Below are 9,880 nucleotides of genomic sequence, written 5' to 3' on the forward strand. Positions count from 1 at the left end.
TTCTTCAAGTCCCACCCTATGCAAGAAGTCTTTCCCAAGCCTTCCTACTTTTGGTGATTTTCCTCTGAGAGAACATAGCCCCAATATATCCTGACTAGATCTTGTCACACAAAGTTGTTTGCACGTTGTGTCCCTCATTAGACTGGGAGCTCCCTGAGGGCAAGAACTGTTTTTGCCTTTCTTTGCACCCCAGCTTTTAGCAGCTGCCTGGAACACTGTAGGTGCTTAATCAATGCTGGTTGATTGACCTATCCCATTTATTTGCTTTTAGAAAAAGTTTTATTAGAACTTTGTGTTTTTATATCATTATCATTTCTGACTATATTCCCCCTCCCCCAGGCCCCATGTTTTTTTCCTTGTAACAAAGATTTTTAAAAGAAAACAGTTGGTATATGCAGCATTCCATACCCATAGCCCCCCATCCTTTTCTCCTCTTTTCTTTGGGACCACACCTGATCATTATAATCTCATAGCATTCTACTTTTGCTTGTTTTTTTTCTTTTTTAGATAACATTGTGGCAATCATTGCAGATGCCCCCTTTCTTACTCTGCTCCGTGCTCCATTAATTCTCATATGCCTTCTCATGACTTTCTAAATTCTTCATAGCTGTCATTTATTAAGATGCACCATATAGCTCATGATATCCACGTATCACAAGTTTTTTCCTAGAACATTTGGCTGAATATAAGATGGAAGTGAACAGGAATGAAAGTAAAATTTCATACTTAGGATCAAATAATCAACTTCGCAAGTACAGGATTGGGGAAGAGGGGCAAGACTTGGATAGACAGCAGTTTTATCTGAAAAAAGACCTAGGTGGAAGTTTTAGGGAATTTCAAGAACAGTACAAGTCAGTAATGTGACATGATGACCAAAAAAGCAAATGTCACCGGGGGTGCATTTAAAGAAGGCCAGTTTCCAGGAACAAGGAGGTGAAAATCCTCTGTATTACGCTCTTTGTCAGAACACATTTGGAGCATGATGTTCAGTTATAGACTCTCCAGCTTCAGCAGCATCATGACATGCTGTAAAAACATCCCGAGGAGAGCAGCTAGGTTGGCGACGGGTCTGGTGTCCATGTCACAAAAGGAAGGTTGAAGCAACAGAGAATGTTGAGTCTGGAGAAGAGAACTGGACAGGGACATTATGGCTCCCTTTGAGAATCTGAAAGGCTGTCACAGTGGAGGAGAAACACCAGAGCAAGGGCGGGAAGTCTTCCCAACAATTAGAGCCAAATGGTCTTCCTGGGGAGGTGGTGAGCTTTCCCCAGGCAGAGGCCGGATGTGATCCCAAAGACCCATTCTCCCAGAATGGGAGATCTCAACCTTTACATAAATGACATGATGCTTCGACTTGCCACTGCTTTTCATAAGAAGTTAGAAGACCAGAAGTGGCATAAGCATGGCATATTTGACATGTATCAGGAAGAACTCTAAGCCATGGCCAGGAGGGCAGTCCATCCTGGACACCATCAAAAAGGGAAGATTAAGAGGACTGATTGGTGATTTAGAATTTGGAGAAAATGGGGTCAATCCCAATGTATGTTTTGAAATTCTTGGAACCAGTTATGAAAGATCTTGGTAGAGGTGTCCATAAGTTTGACTGCTAGAATCCTGTCACAGGTTAGAATGGTTCACTGACAGACAAAAAACTGGAGAATAACATACTTGGAGTGGTTCTCCACATGGTGAATGTTCTGGAAGGATCATCTGTGATTGTGTCAGGAAATGTCTTGGGTAAAACTGAAGAAATACTAAGGTTTCTCTACTGATGTTCTAGATGCCTTATCTAATTACCTGGGCTTTAACTATGAAATTTATGTTGCACTAGATCATAAGTATAGGAGTCCACTAAGAAGATGGCACTTGGAATGGACTAGTTGGAGAATTAGTGTTTAAGAAAGCTGACATAGGAATTTCTATATTAACCAGAACTCTAGATCATGATAATGTGGTAGACTTTACAACCTGTTACATGGATTACTCTGTGGGTATGCTTCTGCACAGGGCTGAAAAGAATGTGATTGTGTTTATCTACCTTGCCCCATTTAGCTTCTCTATGTGGGCTAACATTGATGGCATTGTACTCCTGGTGCAATTACTGGTTTATCTCTTAAATTGGCTCAACCCTCCATTATTACAAATGGGATCAATGACTCTTTTTTGTGTGTGTGGGCAATGAGGCTTAAGTGACTTGCCCAGGGTCACACAGCTAGTAAGTGTTGTGTCTAAGGCTGGATTTGAACTCAGGTTCTCTTGAATTCAAGGCCAGTGCTTTATCCACTGCGCCACCTAGCTGCCCAATGATTTCTATCAAACTTTATAATTCATTGTGGTTTGTGTATAGAACCTTTGCTCAATAACGTAAGGAGAAAAATAGACATGTCTCACAAAAGGAAAAAAAAAAAAGGTTGTATGGTTGATGTTGGACTAGGTGCCTGCTGAGCTTCTTTCCAACTATGTCATTCTATGGTTCTGTGGGGTTCTCTTTAGACATTTCCCTATCCATGGCCCATTTATTTGGTTCCATTTCTTTGGCTCTCCTCTTTTTGCTGTTGTTTGAATTATCTTTTTCACTACTGGTTTTTCCTTTTGAAAAGATAATTTTGTGGGCTCAGGATTTCTGCAGTTTGCTTCTCATCTCTTTTAAGAGGACACAATGTTCCAAGAGATAAACAGGATACATCCTTTTGTGTAATCATATCACTTTCTTTCTGCTGTGATTCATCCTTTCCTCTTTACTTCTGGGTTCTTCAAGTTGTCTTTTTTGATTTTTCTCTGACACAAATAGAGCTTTATCATGTCCTACAGTTTATTGGTTTATCTGCAGTTCCTGGAAATTCCTAAATCTTGTCTATTCACTTCTCAGTTAATGGTATTGAGATTAGTTTCTTCTTCAATAAATCATTCAAAAATATTTATGAAGATGGGAAGTAAAGGCAGGGACTTGCCTGGGTTCTCCCAGATTCCACTCCAAACAACTTTAAAATAATGCCTCAAAACAAATTCTGGAGCAACAGAATAAAGGATAGGGTGAAACAATTTTCTAGCCCAAGACAACTTAGCAGGTTGTTGGCAGGAAAGGTCTGTTGCACCAGGGTGAGAGTGTAGGCTTTTCTCAGTAAGCCAGAATCAGTTATTGGGGGCAAGTGAATTGGTAGGGCAGCTCTCAGCCTAAGATGCTCAAACAACTCATCATAAGATTACAGAAGACCCTTTGCTAGCACTGGGTGCAGGACTCTGTTGCATCGTGCATATGAGGATCTAGGCTGAAGGCCCAGGGTGAGAAGAGAACTGGCACACCAGGGTGTGCAGCCTCAGGGAAACAGGGACCCTGGTCACAGTTTCAGGACAGAAAAGAATGCCTCTGGTCACTCACAGACCCAAGCACAGGTCAGGAGAGCAGTGACTACATCTCTTCTTAGATAATACCACCTTGGAAGAACTGAAAGCTTACAGATCCCCAGAACTAGCTCTGAAAACATTAGCGCAAAAAACTCTGAAGTTTGAGACAGTGTCCCCTCAATCTTGGGAGTAGAGCCCAACTTTAATATTAAGTTAAAAGCCAAGAAATAGGGTGGGAAATTGAGCAAACAACAAAAAAAAGAGCCTGACCACATAATGTTACTATAGTGACAGGAAAAATCAAAACACAAACTTGGAAGAAGACAACAAAGTCAAACAGTCACATCCAAAGCCCCAAAGAAAGTATGAATTAATCATAGGGTCAAACAATGATTTCTGGAAGAGTTCAAAAAGAATTTAAAAAATAAATTAAGGGGCTGCTAGGTGGCACAGTGACTTCACTTAACCCCAATTGCCTCACCAAAAAATAAAAAAAAATTAATTAAGAAATGCAGAGGAAAAATTGGGAAAAGAAATTAGAGTGATGCAAGAAAATAATGGAAAAGGAGTCAACAGCTTGGTATAGAAGTACAAAAAAATAACACCTTAAATAACACCTTAAAAAAACCAGACTAAGCCAAATGGTAAGAGAGGCACAAAAATTCACTAAAAGGAATAATTACTTAAAAACTAGAATTGAGCATGTGGAAGCTAATGACTCCATGAGACATCAAGAAACATTTAAACAAAATCAAAAGAATGAAAAAATAGAAGAAAATGTGAACTATCTCACTGGAAAAACAAGTGACATGGAAAACAGATTGAGGTGAGATTTTTTTTTTAGCCCAACTCTTTCATTTATTATTTTTTTAATTATAAAAGTATTTTATTTTTTTCCAGTTACATGTAGAGATAGTTTTCAACATTTGTTTTTATAAGATTTCTAGTTTCAAATTTTTATTCTCCCCTCCCCAAGACAGCAAGTAATCTGATATTGGTTATTTGTGTACAATAACATTAAACATATTTCTGCATTAGTCTTGTTATAAGAGAAGAATCAGAGCAAAAAGGAAAAATGAGGTGAGATATTTTATGAATTATTGGACTACTTGAAAGCCATAATCAAAAAAAGAGCCTTGATATCATATTTCTGGAAATTAACAAGTAAAACTGCCCTGCTATCCTAGAGCTAGAGGGTAAAAATAGAAATTGAAAGAATCTACCAATCACCTCCTGGAGGAGATCCCCAAAATGAAAACTCCCAGGAATATTATAAGTAAATTTCAGAGCTTTCAGGTCAAGGAAAAAATATTACAAGCAGCCGAAATGAAAGAATTCAAATATTGTGGAGCTATAGTCAGGATAACACAAGATTTAACAGCTTCTATGTTAAAGGATCAGAGGGCTTGGAAAGTGATATTTTCGGGGACAAATACTAACAAGCTGCTTGAGGCTAACTCCCCCCTTTTACAGGAGAGGAAACTGAGGCCCAGAGAGGAGGGGGTTACCAGGTTTCAAACCCAGTTCCCTGTCTCCACCGGCGCTCTTCCCGCCTCGCCAGCCAAGTGTCCCCCCCACCCCCCAACCCCCCAGCACTCCCGGGTCCACTAACCGCTGCGGTCGGTCCGCTGGGCTCCCCTGCCAGCGGCTAAGCCGCGCCCCGCTCCGCTCAGCTGGGGGCGCTCGCGAGCCCTGAGTGCTCGGCCTGCGCTTGCGCAGTCCAGGGGCACGTGCCGCCAGGGGCCCATTACACTAGCCTAGGTGCGCAAGCGGTGAGGTAAGCCAGGTGAGGGAACGGAGGGGTTGGGGGCGGGGGAAGAGGGAGGGGAGGGCCTACCTGCTGCCTCCCTGAGAGTGCGTGGGCAACCAGGGGACCGCGTGCGGTGGTCGTGCGAGTGAGCCAGGGAGTCACGGGACCGGAAGCCGGGCAGGGCGGGGCTCGTGAGCGGCTCTGGCTCCTTCCTTCCCTGCAGCCTCGTCTCTTCTGTGCCCTTCCTCGCTTTCCTGCAGGCCCCCAGGAGGGGTGGCAGGGGCCGAGACCCCGAAGGTCCAGACCTGCGCCAGCATTTGGAGAGCGCCTTACTGTTTGCAGAGCCCTTGCAGATATTAACCATCCTGCTGCACCTCCCCGCAGCCATGGGCCACAGGCACTGTCGTGATGCCGCTGAGGCAGCCGGAGGGGAAGCGTCTCCCCTGGCACCTTGAATCTGAACTCGGGTCCTCCCGACTCCAGGCCCAAGGCTCAAAGCCATGCCAACAAAGATTAGCCCTTAAGAGTCCGTTGAGCTCAGCTACCACACACACCTGTGTACCTTGAAAAGGCCAAGATTGAAGTGGAGGCTGACCTTGCTTCTTGTTGCCGTAGCCTCTGAAGCCCACCTGCAGACAAACACTGATGGGTCTCACTGCTGCTTGTGCTAATTTTGGTCTGACAACACCCAGAAAACAGGTTCTCCAACAGCCATCGCCAAACGTGGACCCATCAGGAGAAATAGCAAATGCGATGGATAAGTTCACTTCCCTTGGCAGTTTTACTGCCTATGGATGTACGTGTGTATGATGAGGTCAATGAACACATTGCCAGAGCTAGCTCAGTTTTTGGGAGGCTTTAAAAGGAAGTCTGAGAGAGAGGAGGAATTAGGCTGCCTACCAAACAGAAGGTCTGTAGAGCTCTTGTGCTGACTGTCGAATGTGTATGAAACTTGTACAGTCTACCAGAACGGTGTCAGGAAACTGAATCGCTTTCATTTGAATTGTCTTAGGAAGTGTCTGAAGATCACCTGGTGGGATAAGGTACTGGACACTGAGGTCCTTTCTCAAGCTAAAATGCAAAGCATTCAAACTATTGCAGAGTGCGACTCTGATTGAGTGGTCACTCGAACGCTGACCGTACATCTGCCTAAAGGACTATTTAAAAGATAACTCACAGAAGCTCTTACAAGCACCTAAATGGAGGGCAGAAAAATCTATTCAAGGACACTCTCAAGGACTATCTGAAAAACTTTGGAATTGATTATGTGACATGGGAGATGATGGCATAGGACCATCTAGCATGACATGCCTGCATCAAGGAAGGCACTGTACTTTATGAACAAAGGAGAATTGCAGGAGCCCAAAAGAAATGTGAGATGCGGAAATTTAGAGACATCTCCACTCCAAAGATTCATGTGGACTTATTTGTGCCTGACCTTTATTAGAGCATTCTAAGCTCATTAGTCTGATCAGCCACAGTTGAACACACTGGACCTCGACTCCAACATAGTGATGTCATATTGGTCCTCTTCAAGAACAAAGGACAACAACCAACAAAACGACCACCACTGTCAGAAGGAACAGGACTACTGCTGGTACTCAGGAGAGAAATTAGGACAAGGTCAGTCAACTTTCTTCCATTTATAGCAAGGCTTTGCTGCTTTGAGAGAGTATGCAAAAAATACACGAGTGCATTGACCAAATCCATGAGCAACTGGCTGTGGGTGCCCTTCACCAGAGTGTCTCCCCTCTCCCCTTTCTGAGCAGGTCTTATCCATACTCCCAGGAATCCTCCATTTAGTGTAGGACTAGGAAGACAGAGATGGAAAGACGGCTTTTGTCAGGGTTGAACTGTGAAACCCCAAAAGTAGACATTTAGAGGTTGAATCATCTCTTTGTGAAGTCTGTAGTGGAGCACCCTGGGATTTGTCTTTGATCTTTTGCTGTGCATCATTTTTACTAATGACTTGAATAAGTCCCTGTTGACCTTTTTGTTGAATTTGACAGAAAGCTGGGAACAATAGCTCTTGTATGAGATAAAATGTGAAAAGTGCTTTGGAAACATTAAAGTGCAATATAAAAGTGATCTGTTTTAATTTGCTCTCATTGAATGGTGGAATAGGGAGAGATTTGGAGGTGGGATGTGAGCAGGCCACTCTTTGTGGGCTATAAATTGTGTAGAAGGGAGTAAAGTGGAATGAGGTGTCAGAAATTAAATAGAGTTTTTATTTGCCTGTCTCCCACAAAAAATTAATAAACAGATCAGAGAAATCAATTTTATAATATCTCCTACAATTTGTTTCCATACCTGTCCTCCTATGAACAAAACAGATGAGAGAACATAATGTCTCCTACAGGAAAAACCAGATCAGAGACAGACAGGAAAAATATAATATCAATTTATTTTGTCCCAAGAAGAAACAAACATGATCATACTGGGGACCCCTTCCTAAGAAGGTGCTCAAAGACTCTCTCTTTCTAAGGGTATTTAAGGTTTCTTTGCTCATTGATTACAGGGTAACTTCATTAGCATGATACAAATCAATTCAAAACAAATACTATCAAAGACAAGGATGCCTAGATACTCTGGGAAAGAAGAAAGGGAATGGGGACTTCAAAGGGGGCATTTGCATTTGTTTACTCTCTTGGGGAAAGAAGTTAGTAAATAGGGACTTATCTGCTAGCTATCCGGGTTCAGCTTGGAGCTCAGCTGAAGGCCTTTTGCTCCTATTAATCCAGGGTTTCATAAAAAATACTTTTGGATAATAAGGCACCTTCATCAAATCCAGGTGATCCATACATTCATCTTAACAGGATAGAGGGGAACCAGGTTGTGAAGGGTTTTGTCTCTTGGGTGGGAATAATTTTAGACATGGGATGCCACTGCAGCTTATTGAGTAGGGGAATGACATGGGTAGGAAGCCTGTGTGAGGGAAGGTCCCTCTGTGGAGGGTAGATTGAACAGGGGGAAAGGGGGGACTTGGGGAAGACAGACTCTTATACAGGTTGATGTGAGAAGTGATAAGGACCTAGATCAGGGTGATGCTGGGTGAGGGGAAGAAAGGGGCTGGAAGTTGACAAGTCACCTTGAGGAGCAGCAGGGAAGACTTTGCTGGGCCGAAGTCCTGCCTCTGATCCACACTCGTGGCTTGAAGCTGGGCAAGGTGGTCTCTGTGTTCTTGAGAGGAGGGCCCACCCTGGAGCTCTGGGGGTGGTAGGAGTGGGAGGTGGTGGAGAAGGAGCCCTGAGAAGTCCTGGACTGTCTCCTGGCAAAAAGAGGAGGAGCACATCTCTAGAGTTGAGGAATCACAAGAAACAGAGCCATTTGTCATACAGCACAAATATAACCTTGCCTTCCACTGGTCCTGCCCATTATTCAGACAGTACAGGTTTGATGGGAAGAGGAAGCTCATAGAATCAGAGATTTAGAGGGGAAAAGGAGTATCAAGACCATCTAGTTCAGCCTCCTTATCAGTGAGGAAACTGAGGCTCATAGAAACTTGGGTAAATCAATAGAAAACCAGAAAGATAGAGATAGAGAGATAGAGAAGGTACTTCTTGGTTATATACTTTATAATTGTCTTTAATATTTTTAGTCTTTTAAGTTTGTTTTAATATTTCTTGTTGCCCCATGGAGTTATTAGCTTCTATTTGGTTCATTCTAATTTAATTGCCTTTCCAGTTCTTTCTTCTGTAGCTCTATTTTCTTTTCCAATTTTACCCCTCAAAGTCTCTCATTTCATTTATAAAAATATTCTAAACTTTTTTTCAAATCTTTATCTTGTCAAGGAATTCTAGTTGGACCCTGGACACCCCCTTAGACTTTACTAGGAGATGTTTTGGAGTCATCCTCTTCTGAGTTTGTGTCTTGAGCTTCCCTGCCAACTTTATGATGGGCTTCTTTTTTATTTGCTCATTTTTCCAGCCTACTTCCTGACTTCAGACCTGATGTTAGGACTGTGTTCTGTGATACTTGTGATACTAGACTTGGGAATGTCTTGACTGGACCTGTCGCTGCTTTTTTGAGGGCATTGAGTGTTTTGTTGTTCAAGGATCTAGGGGATAGCTTAGGCTGGGCACCTACAATCTTTCAGTGTTTCCAAAGTAGACTGATTCAGGGAAAAGTCTGATTGCTGACTCCTGGTCTGAGCCCTGCAAGTTTCTGATCTAGATTTGGGCTTGAGCAGTGGTAGACTGTTACTGGAGTCAGCCCTCATTATCTAGTCAGATAGCTCAATGGTTTAGAGTAGCAGAATTGTAAGTTCCCTTTGGTTTGGGATTTCTGCCCTATTCATTCCTCTGTAGGCTGTGCTAGATGCTGGAATTGAGACTTCACTCTGCTCCTGGGAGTGGAGGTACATTGAGGTGCTGCCTTCTGAGTTTCCTTCTTTCTGATTATGCCACCCAGTGTAGGGCTTTCCTATCCTGGAAAACTATCCCCATTCCCAAGTTCTATTCCCATTCTACCTGGATCTGTCTACCTGGAACTATCCCAGTCTTGATGTCCCTTTATGGATTTGATAATGCTCTGGCATGGATATGGAACCTTCCTTCCTTCCTTTTTTATTTCTTCATTCATTCATTCATTCATTCATTCATTCATTCATTCATTCATTCATTCTTCTTCTTCTTCTTCTTTTTTTTTTTTTGCGGGGCAATGAGGGTTAAGTAACTTGCCCAGGGTCACACAGCTAGTAAGTGTCAAGTGTCTGAGGCCGGATTTTAACTCTGGTCCTCCTGAATTCAGGGCCAGTACTCTATCCACAGTGCCACCTAGCTGCCC

The sequence above is a fragment of the Dromiciops gliroides genome, chromosome 6 (genome assembly GCF_019393635.1).
Source record: "Dromiciops gliroides isolate mDroGli1 chromosome 6, mDroGli1.pri, whole genome shotgun sequence".
Classification (NCBI taxonomy): domain Eukaryota; kingdom Metazoa; phylum Chordata; class Mammalia; order Microbiotheria; family Microbiotheriidae; genus Dromiciops; species Dromiciops gliroides.